The sequence below is a fragment of the Gekko japonicus genome, unplaced genomic scaffold (assembly GCF_001447785.1).
Source record: "Gekko japonicus isolate JY-2015 unplaced genomic scaffold, Gekko_japonicus_V1.1 scaffold2974, whole genome shotgun sequence".
NCBI classification, from domain to species: Eukaryota; Metazoa; Chordata; class Lepidosauria; order Squamata; family Gekkonidae; genus Gekko; species Gekko japonicus.
Genome location: NW_015169875.1, coordinates 24,156 through 38,590, shown reverse-complemented (window position 1 = coordinate 38,590; position 14,435 = coordinate 24,156). Strand labels below are relative to the sequence as shown.

General features: G+C 46.8%; 1 protein-coding gene across 1 annotated transcript in view; it reads right to left on the bottom strand.

Annotated features, from left to right (window-relative positions):
• Window positions 1-4,297, bottom strand: part of FAM213A (family with sequence similarity 213 member A) — a 21,914-nt gene extending 17,617 nt beyond the window's left edge. Inside the window, exon 1 of the mRNA XM_015417451.1 lies at window positions 4,245-4,297. The gene's annotated coding sequence lies outside the window, so the exon portion shown is untranslated. The remainder of the gene's footprint in view (window positions 1-4,244) is intronic.
• Between the last annotated feature and the right edge of the window lie 10,138 nt (window positions 4,298-14,435).

The window sequence follows — 14,435 nt, the reverse complement described above, 5'->3', positions numbered from 1 at the left end:
TGCTGATACCTGACGAAGGGAGCGCCGATTTCCGGAAGCTCACACGCCCCCAAAATTGTTGGTCTCTCAAGTGCTACTGGACTCAGATGTCTTAGTGTGAAATTCTGATTGCCTGGCTGTAAGATTTCGACTGCACAGACTTTTATGTGTTGGGTTCTTATGTACTCCATGAAGAAAGAAAGAAAGAAAGAAAGAAAGAAAGAAATTTTATGTGTTGGGTTCTTATGTACTCCATGAAGAAAGAAAGAAAGAAAGAAAGAAAGAAAGAAAGAAAGAAAGAAAGAAAGAAAGAAAGAAAGAAAGAAAGAAAGAAAGAAAGAGACAGAGACAGAGAGACAGAGAGACAGAGAGAGAGAGAGAGAGAGAGAGAGAGAGAGAGAGAGATTGATTCTTTGAACAGGCTTGAGAATTGTGTCATTTCTTTTATCAAGTACAAAATTTTCCCAAACAGGCTGACCCCGGAAGGGCACGGAAGCATGGGAGTAACAGAAGGAAAATGCAACATTGTCGTTTTTGGCTGCCCCGTCAAAACCAAATGACCAGCTTCTCGCCAACACAGGCACTGTTTTTGATTTGATTGATTTGATTATCATCCCACCCTTCCGGTCAAGGCCGGCTCAGGGCGGCCTACAAAACAGAATAAAATCCCAACGATACGCATAAAATCACAACATCAGCTAATATAGATAACAATGTTAAAACCAGAAACATATATAAAGGGCTAGCGAGCATAATTTCCTCGTTTTACAGTCAACTCCTTCGTCTTCTTCAGTTGTCTTGGGAGATCAGCTCAGGCAATAGTTAATCAGGGCTCTCCCACCATAAGGTGTCAATTGTTAGCAGTGGTGGTAGTAGTGGCGGCTCCAAAGGCCTGGTGGAAGAGCTCTGTTTTACAGGCCCTGCAGAACTGTAGAAGGTCCCGCAGGGCCCTGGTCTCTTCTGGGAGCTCATTCCACCAGAGTGGAGCCCCCACCGAAAAAGCCCTGCCCCTTGTTGTCACCAGCCTGGCCTCGACGCTCCGGAGAGCCAGTCAGTTCTGGGTCCCTGATCTCAGCGCTCTCTGGGGTACGTATGGGGAAAGGCGGTCCCCTCAAGTATGTTGGTCCCTGGCCATAAAGGGCTTTAAAGGTAAGAACCAGCACCTTGAAGCGAATCCCGTATGCTATAGGCAGCCAGTGCAATGCCTTTAGCATAGGCTGGATGTGCTCCCGTATAGAAAGTCCCATCAGGAGCCTGGCTGCAGCATTCTGCACCGGCTGCAGCTTCCGGATTTGCGACAAGGGCAGCCCCATGCAGAGGGCCTTACAGTAGTCCAGTCTTGAGGTGACCATCGCGTGGATCACTGTTGCCAAGTCGTTGCATTTGAGGAAAGGGAACCAACTGCCTAATCAGCTGAAGATGGTAAAAGGCCGACTTGGCGGTGGCTGCCACCCGGGCCTCCATAAGTTAAGGAGGCGTCTAGGAGAACTCCCAAACTCCTAACCTCCGGCACTGGCTGATGAGGTGCGTGAGAGCTAGTTCAGACGTCAGTGGCTATTGCTGGATAAGTGTCAGCAACAGAGAGCGGAGGAAATTCAGCAATGCCCGGGCAGATGTGAGCCATGGGGGCACCACCGTTATCTGTTGTGCTATCTCCAGGGAAGACATGCGCAACCAGTGACTAACAAGTGGGTGGGTGGATTTGTTTTCACCAAACAAGGACTTGCTCAGATCCAAAACTCCCTCTAACCTGTAGCCCAGTGGCAGAGAGAGAGAACTGAGTCAGAAGTCTGACCTTGGAGCCTGCCAAGATCTCGTCTGCGCAGCACTCCGAGAAACAGGGCCACGCAGCACATTTTGCAAGCAACAAAATGCACAATGAGCTTTCTCAGGCTTTGGCCCTGTGAATCCTGATTTAAAAAAAACAAAACACTGAAAAGCTCTCTTCCTGTTTTGGGGAAGCACCATTGCCACATTGTAATCGTTTTATTTTAGTTGCTCTGCAATTAAAACAAAGCAATAGCGTTTAGCAGTGTTCCCTCTAAGCTGAGTTAGTGTGAGCTAGCTCACAGTTTTTTTAGCCTCCAGCTCACACATTTTTGTCTCGGCTCAGGAAAGATGGGCTCAAGAGCAAAATGATTCATGCAGCAGCCAAATCACTCGCTCACAACATTAATGCCAGTAGCTCACAAAGTAGACTTTTTGCTCACAAGACTCCAAAGCTTAGAGGGAGCATTGGTGTTTAGTCAAAACCATTGCTCTCGCCTGTTTATCCAATTTAATTTGCACCCGGCAAGAAATGAATTGGAAAACTCAACGGTTTGTTCGCAAACAGCAGGGAGGGCCAGAACACCCCTCGCCAAGCCCAACTGTCTATGCGTATTATTTTCTTTATTTATACCCTCCCTACCTTTCTCCTCAGTGGGGACCCAAAGTTACTTCCATCGTTCTTCTCTCCGCCGTTTTATCCCCACAACAACCCTGTGAGGTCGGTTAGGCTGAGAGCGGGCGACTGACCCAAGGCCACCCGGCAAGCTTCCATGGAGTGAAGCAGGGATGCCAGCCTCCAGGTGGGACCTGGGGATCCCCCAGAATTACAGCTCATCTCCAGACTGCAGAGCTCAGTTTCCCCAGGGAAAATGGCTGTTTAGGAGGGTGGGATGCATGGCATTGTACTCCCCTGAGGTCCCTGTCTTCCCCGGGTTCCACCCCCAAATCTCCAGGAGTTCCCCAGCCTGGAACTGACAACCCTGCCCTTGAGTTGTGTATCATGTTGTAGTGCTTTAGATTGCAATACATAAACAGCATTCTTTATAAGTCTTATGACTGTTTGATTGTGGGTCAGACTATCACGACTGTTGGCTTTATACTCGTTTAACTGATTGGGTCGTGTGCGTCCAGATTTTTTTTGCAACCTTAGGCATGAGTCAGGATTCGAACCCGGGTCTCCCCAGATTCTAGTCCAACACTTTAACCATCAGACCCTAGCTGGCTCTTGTGCCGATGAATGTTCAGCATCAGACCCAAGTATAACCTGAATATGACCAGTTCTTTTTTTGAGGCAGAAGGAGCTTCCCCCCCCCCCCAACTTCTAAATGAACGTTTTTCTCTTCAAACATTTCACTGTTGCCCTTTTCAAGCACACGGTCATTCTCACACAGTCGTAAAAGTGGGATTTCGACCCCCACGCCCCAGGACTGTTAAAGTAACAAACTAATAGTCATCTTAAAATTGGGGGGGGGCCCCCCCCATGGCTAGGAGAGAATTTGGAGCGCTACCAATTTGGAGGGGGCGAGGAATACCAGAAGCCTGGTATTCCTGTATTCTCAAAAGAAACTCTCTCTCTCTTTTTTAAAATTTTTTTTTATTAATAATTGTCAAAGCTAAATAAACCATCCCTTACATCCCAATTCTTTTCCAAATAGTCCTTAAAATCTTTCCAGTCTGTAAAAAAGTCTCCTGCTTCCAAATTGTTAAAGTTTCCTTGTCAATTTGTTTCTCAAAAGAAACTCTCATTCTTTGCCATGGATGTGCCACACTGTATTATTCTGCTAGTGGAGTCAGAGGTATCTGTACAAAGATGTGCTCTTAAAAAATATACATACACATACACATATACACACACATATATATATATATGAAGATACGAAATCACTCCTTCTATTGAAGGAGTACATGGATAGCACCTGTGGTAGTAGAATGGCTTTTTTTGTCAATTACTAAGGAAGTTTTATGGGCCTAATACTTCAGTCATGCACTTTTTCCTTCTGCTCCCAGAGACCTGAGGGCTGTGGTTAAAAGAAGCCTCCCTGTTGTAATTGCTGTATTAAGATTTTAAAAACCTACGGCGTTGAAAAATGAGCTTCCACCACCCTGGAGTCACTCACAGTGCAAACCTGCGCAAAGTTATCCACTGATTTTAATGCGCTTCGGGTAGCTCCTCACAAGATTACACAGTTACAGCTTAAATCCTCTAAGTGTGGGGAGTCTCCTTTCCCTCTTCCATTCACTGTGGCAAAACCCAACCCCAAAGCCCTGCTGTTTACAAAATGCCACTAATTCAAAAACGGTAGAAATAAACCAGAAGGTTTGATGCGCCACAAAATAACCTACCCCTTTATTACAGAATACATAGCAATATTGTCGTAGAATGAGGTGGTACAGGTAACGGGGCAAAGCGGCTACATATTCTTAGGAGCTCTCTGGGTCCCGGTTGTGGATGTGGGTCCCAAAACGTATAGGAGGGTTTAAGAGGACACACTTACCGGCCGCCGCATAGATAAAAGCTGCTTTAATTAGCAAACTTCATCAGGACACGGAGAAGGCAGAAGGCGTCTGGGCCAGCAGGGAATATGGGCAACTGCTGATGCGAGGAGGCCAGTTTTGACTCACCCTCCTCCAAGATAACATCCTGGGGCTGGGCCAGGCACACCGCCAGGGTGAAAAGGCTTTGGGTGTTTCCCCCGACACACCACGCTGAGTATTGTTATACAACGCACGTGTGGAAATACGGGCAGGCTGTGGCAGGGCGCTGCTTGAGAGATGCCCTTTTGTTCAAGGCGACGGGGTGGTGCGATCGCAGCTCACACGCGGCGCTGGCAGACACCGTGGGGATTTGCCCTGCTTATTTCCGTCTCACAAAGGAAACCCGGTGCAAGAGCTGTGGAAAGTGTTCTTGGCCTGACTATCTACTTGTGCTTACCGATTTTACTGATTTGTGGCCTGAAAAGGGTGTGTGCGTGTGTGTGTGTGGGGGGGGATCAGATTCAGAACCAGGTTCGAGGAAGCTTCCCAGCCTGGTCTCCCCAACGTCATGGGTTGGGGGGGGGGGGGGGGATCAGATTCAGAACCAGGTTCGAGGAAGCTTCCCAGCCTGGTCTCCCCAACGTCATTCTTACTTACCCTCAACTGATCGCAAGTTATAGACCCGACTTGTAGACTTCGGGAAAGCGGGTTCAGTGAGCTCCAGTTAGATAAAGATAATCACATCCCACACCCAGTCTAAAAAACACAAACCCCTAAAGAAACCTAATATGCCATATTCATAAAACCAAGGGAACTGAGGAACGCCAGTTTGGTGTAGTGGTTAAGTGTGCGGACTCTAATCTGGGAGAACTGGGTTTGATTCCCCACTCCTCCACTTGCACCTGGCTGGATGGCCTTGAGCAAGCCGTAGTTCTGATAAGAGCTATCCTTGAAAAAGAGCAGTTTCTGTCAAGAGCTCTCTCAGCCCCACCTACCTCGCAGGGTGTCTGTTGTAAGGAGGGGAAGGGAAAGGAGTTTGTAAGCCGCTCTGAGACACCTTTGGGTAGTGAAGGGCGGGGTATGAATCCAATCTCTTCTCTTCTTCTAACGGGCCGTTTTAATTTGTCGCATCACAACTGGAGGCAGTCAAAGATGGTTTTTATTTAGGATCGTATTCGGTCAAGTGTTTGGGTGGGAGACCTCCACGAATACCAGGGGCGTGACACGGAGTCAGGCAATGGCAAACCGCCTCTTCACGCCTGAAAACCCTACAGAGCCCCCATAAGTCAGCTGCGGCTTGATGACAACAACAACAAATCAGCAGTCCTAAATTGTGAGTTTAAATCTCGCTTTCTTAATAGCCTCCCTGTTGTAATTGCTGTATTAAGCTTTTAAAAACCTACGGTGTTGAAACATGAGCTTCCACCACCCTGGAGTCACTCGCAGTGCAAACCTGCGCAAAGTGATCCACTGATTTTAATGCGCTTCGGGTAGCTCCTCACAAGATTACACGGTTACAGCTTAAATCCTCTAAGTGTGGGAAGCAGTGTTCCCTCTAAGCTGAGTTAGTGTGAGCTAGCTCACAGTCTCTTAGCCTCCGGCTCACACATTTTTGCCTCAGCTCGGGAAGGGATGGCTCCAGAGCAAACTAATTTATGCAGCAGCCCAATCGCTCGCTCACAACTTTAATGCCAGTCACTCACAAAGTAGAACCTTTGCTCACAAGACTCCACAGCTTAGAGGGAACAGTGGTGGGAAGTCTCTTTTTCCCTCTTCCATTTACTGTGGCAAAACCCAACCCCCAAAGTTTTTTTTGCTGAACAAAATAGCCCCTAATTCAAAAACAGTAGAAATAAACCAGAAGGTTTGATGCGCCACAGAATAACCGACCCCTTTATTACAGAATACATAGCAATATTGTCGTAGAATGAGGTGGTACAGGTAATGGGGCAGAGCGGCTACACATTCTTAGGAGCTCTCTGGGTCCCAGTGGTGGATGTGGGTCCCAAAACGTATAGGAGGGTTTAAGAGGACACACTTACCAGCCGCCGCATAGATAAAAGCTGCTTTAATGAGCAAACTTCATCAGGACATGGAGAAGACAGAAGGCGTCTGGGCCAGCAGGCCGACGGGCAACTGCTGACACGAGGAGGCCGGTTTTGACTCACCCTCCTCCAAGATAACATTGTGGGGCTGGACTGGGCACACCGCCAGGGTGAAAAGGCTTTGGGTGTTTCCCCCGACACACCACGCTGAGTATTGTTATACAACACACGTGTGGAAATACAGGCAGGCTGTGGCAGGGCGCTGCTTGAGAGATGCCCTTTTGTTCAAGGCGACGAGGTGGTGCGATCGCAGCTCACACGCGGCGCTGGCAGACACCGTGGGGATTTGCCCTGCTTATTTCCGTCTCACAAAGGAAACCCGGTGCAAGAGCTGTGGAAAGTGTTCTTGGCCTGACTATCTACTTGTGCTTACCGATTTTACTGATTTGTGGCCTGAAAAGGGTGTGTGCGTGTGTGTGTGTGGGGGGGGATCAGATTCAGAACCAGGTTCGAGGAAGCTTCCCAGCCTGGTCTCCCAGAAGTCGTTCTTACTTACCCCGACCGATCGCAAGTTATAGACCTGACTTGTAGACTTTGGGAAAGCGGGTTCAGTGAGCTCCAGTTAGATAAAGATAATCACACCCCACACCCCGTCTAAAAAACACCCCCCCCTAAAGGAACCTAATATGCCATATTCATAAAACAAAGGAAACCGAGGAACGCCACTTTGGTGTAGTGGTTGAGTGCACGGACTCTAATCTGGGAGAACCGGGTTTGATTCCCCACTCCTCCACTTGCACCTGGCTGGATGACCTTGGGCAAGCCGTGGTTCTGACAAGAGCTGTCCTTGAAAAAGAGCAGTTTCTATCAAGAGCTCTCTCAGCCCCACCTACCTCATAGGGTGTCTGTTGTAAGGAGGGGAAGGGAAAGGAGTTTGCAAGCCGCTCTGAGACACCTTTGGGTAGTGAAGGTCGGGGTATGAATCCAATCTCTTCTCTTCTTCTCTTCTTCTAACGGGCCATTTTAATTTGTCGCATCACAATTGGAGGCAGTCAAAGATGGTTTGTATTTAGGATCGCATTCGGTCAAGTATTTGGGTGGGAGACCTCCACGAATACCGGAGTCAGGCAATGGCAAACCGCGCCTCTGCACGCCTGAAAACCCTACAGAGCCCCCCATAAATCAGCTGCCGCTTGATGACAACAAATCAGCAGTCCTGAATTGTGAGTTTAAATCTCGCTTTCTTAATGCTTTTAATGTGTTTTATTTTATGTGTTTTATTCCAGGCTGCAAGCCGCCTCGACCTCCGTAAGGAAGAACAGCAGCGAATAGAAGTTTTAAATAAAGAAATTATTAAAATGCCCACTTTCTTTCCTATTACTGCTCATTTGACCCAGTAGTCTCAAACAGCCTCTGAGAGCTGGTTTATTCAAGCAATTAATGGAAAGCTACCCATATAATGACAGGGTTTATGCAGCTGCTTTAGAATGTTTCTGCATTTCTACAATGGCAGAAATCTAGCGACCTGGTATGTAACCCATCCATCTTCACTGCTCTATCACCTAGGAGTCTCAGCAATTGGAGAAGCAGAATCCTTACTAATTAGGGGGGAAATTAGCTCCTGTCTGAGTTTTGGAAATTCAGGGCAGCTTAAAAGGACATGCTAAATTAATTGTGATCACAGACACAACTGCATGTCCTCTCTGAGAATGGAATGCCAGTGCATCTTACCTGACAAGACTGCAGATGGCCAACATAAAGGCATGTCTATATGTTAAATCACAAAAATATGTTGGGATACGAACTGGTAGGGGAATGCCAACTGTGAAGGTATAGCAAACCTTACTGATGTACTTCTTATCATCCAGATGTTTCAAATGAAGATGTCTTAGCTCATCGACATTTACGCTCCCCATCAATACGACTGAAATCCTAAGGCATGTTAGCGTACAATTTGCCAATTTATCCCAGTTGCTCTTATGATTGTCTAATTTAATAAGGCCAAGCAACCTTAACTCCAGATCTGACTGCAAGATCTTTAAAGTAAAGGTAAAGGTTCCCTTGCTCGAAAGCCAGTCGAATCCGACTCTAGGGTTGCGGTGCTCATCTCCGTTTCAAAGCCAAAGAGCCAGCGCTGTCCGAAGACGTTTCCGTGGTCATGTGGCCGGCATGACTAAACACCAAGGCGCATGGAACGCTGTTCCCTTCCCACCGAAGTGGTCCCTATCTATCTACTTGCAATGTCTTGCTTTCGAACGGCTAGGTGGGCAGGAGCAGGAACTAGAGACGGGAGCACACTCCGTCATGCGGCACACTCGGGTCTCGAACTGCTGAACTACCGACCTTCCACAGCCTGCAGTTCCGCGTCTTAACCACTTGAGCCACCGCAGCAAGATCTTTAGCTTCAAATTAAATGCCCATGCCCTAGCTTCGTAAGAGATCTCACCCACTTCTGCTCTTAGAAACACGCTTTGAGGGGGGCAGTATACTACGAAGAAATTTAATTAGTGGTCAATCAATAGCCTCAGTAACGGCTTCTATCCATACATCAGCCGCATATAAGAAGAAGAGTAGTAGTAGTTTGGATTTATACCCCATCCTTCACTACACAAGGGAGTCTCAGTGCGGCTGACAAACTCCTTTCCCTTCCCCTCCCCACAAGAGACACCCTGTGAGGTAGGTGGGGCTGAGAGAGCTCTTGACAGAAACTGCTCTTTTTCAAGGACAGCTCTTATCAGAACTATGGCTTGCCCATGGTCATCCAGCCAGGTGCAAGTGGAGGAGTGGGGAATCAAACCCGGTTGTCCCAGATTAGAGTCCGTGCACTTAGCCACTACAACCAACCAAATGATCGACTACCTCTGAGCGCTGAACATGCACATTGGCCCCCTGAAGTATAAAAGAATCTAGCGATTCCTTTCCCGGTGCCGTTTCCACCTCTTATTACCCATGTCACGTGAGTTCTCCATGAAAGAGTAGCATTGAACACTACTCCCCATAGTATTTAAACTGAGTGAACTGTTGCATAGGCAAACCAACCACGGTCAGCATACCCAAGACTGCAACAGCACAGACATTTTGATGCAGTAATTCAGAGCAAGAAATGTCAGTTATCAGACACTGTTAAATAAACAAAACATTGCCAGAGTGCTGATGTTATAAACACGTTTTTATTTTAAGTAAAACAAAAAATACCCTTTGTGTTTGTGTCCTTTATAAAGTTTATATCTCTGCTACCTGGCATTATATTTCATGACACGCATGGCCCCGCACAACAAGGTCCCAATTATGTCAGATCCGGCCCACAAAACAAATGAGTTTGGCACCCCTGATCTAGACAGCAAGACACTGCCCTTTGCATACTAGAGAACTAGCAGCTTCACTGATGCGAAATCAGGCGAGTGCCAATCCTCTCATAACAAAAAAGAATTAAGACCATTAAGATGTAAATTAAATACCAGTGGGGCCAAAATGCATCCTTGTTTAACACCTTTATCTAGTGAAACAAGATTTGTTAGTACTCCTGAAGGGCCACATCTAACTTGGGCTGTTGGATGGTCATAAAAAAGGTAAAGGTTCCCTTGCTCGAAAGCCAGTCGAATCCGACTCTAGGGTTGCGGTGCTCATCTCAGTTTCAAAGCCGAAGAGCCAGCGCTGTGGTCATGTGGCTGGCATGACTAAACACCAAGGCACATGGAACGCTGTTACCTTCCCACCGAAGTGGTACCTATTTATTTACTTGCAATGTCTTGCTTTCGAACTGCTAGGTTGGCAGGAGCTGGAACTAGAGATGGGAGCTCACTCCATCATGCAGCACCCGGGTCTCGAACTGTTGAACTACTGACCTTCCACAGCCTGCAGTTCAGCGTCTTAACCACTTGAGCCACCGCAGCTCCTGGATGGTCATAAAGCTAATAAGAAATAAGAGACATTCATCCATAGATAGTTTCCCCAATTTTGCCCATAGTTTATCTCTAGGTATAGTATCAAAAGCGTTTTTGAGATCCATGAGGGCCGAACTTAGCGATCCCTTCTTCTTACCGGTATATTTATCAATAGTAAGCTGTAGGACGTGGCAGCGATCGATTGAACTCGCCCCCCTTCGGAAGCCAGACCGCTCTTTCCCCAAAATTGTCGTTCTCTAACAAAATTAATAAAATGCTACCTCAGGCCCAAGAGGAATTGGACTGCCCAGGAAAAGCTATGCCTGATGTTAAGGGCCACTAATCCTCCCCTCCAAAAAACCCCACTTAGCTTCTGATATTTACCATTATGGTGTATATAAAGTATGCATACATTTATTTGGCATAAGATATGCTACTTCTAAGGAGCTGCAGTGGCTCAAGTGGTTAAGACACTGAACTGCAGACCGGAAGGTCGGTAGCTCAGCAGTTCGAGACCCGAGTGCCACATGACGGAGTGAGCTCCCATCTCTGGCCACAGCTCCTGCCAACCTAGCAGTTCGAAAGCAAGATATTGCAAGTAGATAAATAGGTACTGCTTCGGTGGGAAGGTAACAGCGTTTTGTGTGCCTCAGTGTTTAGTCATGCCAGCCACATGACAGAATGTCTTTGGACAGTGCTGGCTCTTCAGCTTGGAAACGGAGATGACCACCGCATCCCTAGGGTCGGATTCGACTGGCTTTCGAGCAAGGGAAACCTTCACCTATTCTACTTCTGCTTGTCTTAGGGAAGGCATGAGAAATATGCATGGTGTGCAAACTGTGCCCCAGGGCACTGGATCTTTATCATACACACACACACACACATTTGTCTGGTTACCAAGAATCCACGCCTCTCACATGCTCCCAAGCGCACTGCTGCAACCACATGGACTAGAAACCTGAATTGCAAATGACGGCAAAGTCTCGTGAGATGCTCCGCCCTGCACCCCATCCCAAATTTCACGCCTCATTTCGGTGGCCCTACAGACACCCCCGAGTGAAAGCCTCCGATTCGGCCTCGTCCACACTGCCCCAGACCCGAGACGTTTTGATTTCTCCTCACAAGTCCCCCACATGCTGAGCATCAGGAGGATGCCAAGACTCAGCCAGGGTGTGCAAACTTGATTTCCGCTGCAACTAAGAAGCTTTCCCCAAAGCTGGGGCTGCTTGGTTTGGAGGCAGCCTGGGCCGGATCAGACATGCCCATCTTAGATACGACTAGAGATGTGAAGGCCCGGAAAGAAACCAGAAAAATTCAGGGAGAAACTGGTTTTTTCCTGAAGCCTTTTTGTTTTTTTCCCGAAAAATTGAAAAAAGAAAAAAAAGAAAAAAATTGATTATGGAACGTTTTACTTTAACATGATGAATAAAATATTTTAAGACAAGGTGTTCAAATATTTCCCAAATCATTTCTAAAACATGTATATATGGTATCAGATTGATCTAATTTCTGTGCACTGAGGACAAGCAAGTCCTAGGTTACAAACTGAACCCTCCAATGCAAGAACAAGATGCATTTCTTCCTTTAGGAGGTGCAATTGTCAGTTTTGTTTTTGCATGTGGGTGGGTATTCTGTTCGAAATAATTGTTTGGATACACTATATTTTTAATATGCCAGTTGTGATAATTTCATGTCAAGTAAAAATGTCCATAGTCATATTTTATGTTCCTAAAGTAACAGAATGACTTTCAATCTAGAAAAGACAAATGAAATGCTAATGTAGCATTTTTTGCAATTTTCCCGAAAATTTCCCCCTTGAAAAAACTGGGTTTTTTTCTGAGCTTCAAAATTTCCGGAAATTTTACATCTCTAGATATGACAGATGATCTCAGGCTGACAAGGGGTCTTCGTCCGTCTTGAAGGCCAACTACTTTCAAGGTTCAAGAATACAAGGTTCGTGCACGCATCCGAATGGCCCGTGCTAATGCACTCTATTTTTATAGGCATCTCCGGTATTAATCACTCCGGCCTGGGGAGTTAGGCTTAGCGAGGCAGCGGTGAAGGGCAGGCCTTTGTGTTCTCAACCATCGCCGTGTTCCAAAGAGCAGGACCGGATTTGCTTTCCCCATTGGAAGGACCAGCAGCCATTCTGTCATAGTAAACAAAGCCAGCAGGCGGAGGGGGCTGAACTTCGTCTCTGGTGACCCACTGGGGGAAAAAAATCAAACCAGCTCCTACCTACATGTAAAATTTCAGGAAATTTTGAAGCTCGGGAAAAAACCCTTTTTTCCCTGTTTTTTTTCCTGGGGAAAACGGAAATTTTCAGAAAAATTGAAAAAAAAATGCTATATTAGCATTTTTCTTTTCTTTTTTTTTTCGGGGGGAAACGGAAATTTTCGGAAAAATTGAAAAAAATGCTACATTAGCATTTCTTTTGTTTTCTAGATTGAAAGTCATTCTGTTACTTTAGGAACATAAAATATGACTATGGACATTTTTACTTGGCATGAAATTATCACAACTAGCATATTAAAAATATAGTGTATCCAAACAATTATTACAGAATACCCACCCACATGCAAAAACAAAACTGAAACTTTTTTATTTTCTTCTGACAATCGCACCTCCTAAAGGAAGAAATGCATCTTGTTCTTGCATTGGAGAGTTCAGTTTGTAACCTAGGACTTGCTTGTCCTCAGTGCACAGAAATTACATCAATCTGATACCATATATATATATTTTAGAAATGATTTGGAAAATATTTGAACACCTTGTCTTAAAATATTTTATTCATCATGTTAAAATAAAACGTACCATAATCTTTTTTTCTTCTTTTTTTCTTTTTTCAATTTTTCCAATTTTTCGGAAAAAAGCAAAAAGGCTTCAGGAAAAAAACGGGTTTTTTTCTGGGCCTTCACATCTCTACCTGCATACCGTGGATCCCCAACGTTGTGCCCACCAAGTGTTTTTAGGAAGTGGGTGGGGCCAGGTGGAGACTTTGCCCAGCAGGGCTTCTGATTGGCTGTGCAGCAGCTGCCACCATGACACAAGGAGGATCTACGCTGCGCTGTTGACGTTACGCTCCTGCAGCAGCCATTTTGTTCCTGCACCCATCATGCCGCGTCAGAACTTCAAAAGTGCCCGCGGGCTAAAAAAAAATGGGGACCCCTCCTGTGCACCGTCTCCCTTTTCAGTTCTTTCTCTTGGGTTAGTAGCCTGCTAGGCTGAGAGCCCTTCCACACCTACCAATTTTCCTTGCTTTTCCGGGTACATCTGTTGCTAGAGAGGAGCCAGAGTGGCACAGTATTGGGACTAGCATCTGCAAGACCCAAGTTCGAATCCCAGCTCTGGCAGGGAAGCTTGCTGGGTGACCTTTGGACAGGCGCACCCACTCAGACCGAGCCACCTCACAGGGCTGTTGGGAGGATAAAGTGGTGGAAAATCGGAGTCAGAGCAGGTCAGGGGTAGGGATCTCACTACCGACCTTCGATGGGGTGCCACTGGTGCCAGCGCCAAGGGTCGGGAGTGCTCCTGGATGCCGCCTTAACAATGGAGGCCCAGGTAGCAGCTACTGCCAAGGCAGCTTTTTACCATCTACGGCTGATTAGGCAGTTGGTTCCCTTCCTCAACCGCAACAACCTGACAACGGTGATCCATGCGATGGTCACCTCAAGATTGGACTACTGCAACTAGGGATGTGCATTCGGTTCGTCTGAACTGAATGCACCCCCGAAAATGGCCCATTCAGACCCCTTTCGGGCTGCTGCGGGCCGATTCAGATTCTGTGATCTGAATCGGTTTGCCCCCGAATTGCAGCAGCAATTCGGCCCCATTATATCCTATGGGTCATTGAAGTCAATGACGAAAACGTAGGGTATATTCTGGGGGCTGGAGGGAAGGAGGTTTGAGGGAGAGGCTCCAAACTCACAGGGTAGTTGCTGGAGCCTCTCCCCAAGATACCCACCAAGTTTCAAGAACATTGGACAAGGGAGTCCAATTCTACAGGCCCCCAAACAGGTTGCCCCCATTGTTCTCTATAGCGGGGAAAAAGTAACTTTTCCCCCCACCATAGGAATGGTGGCAATGGAGGAATGGGAGGAATGGGAGCAATGGAGGAAATAGGAGCAACCTGTTTGGGGGCCCATAGAATTGGACCCCCTGGTCCAATGTTCTTGAAACGTGGTGGGTATCTTGGGGAGAGGCTCCAGCAGCTACCCTGTGAGTTTGGAGCCTCTCCCTGAAACCCTCTCCCCTCCAGAACCCAGAATATACCCTATGATTT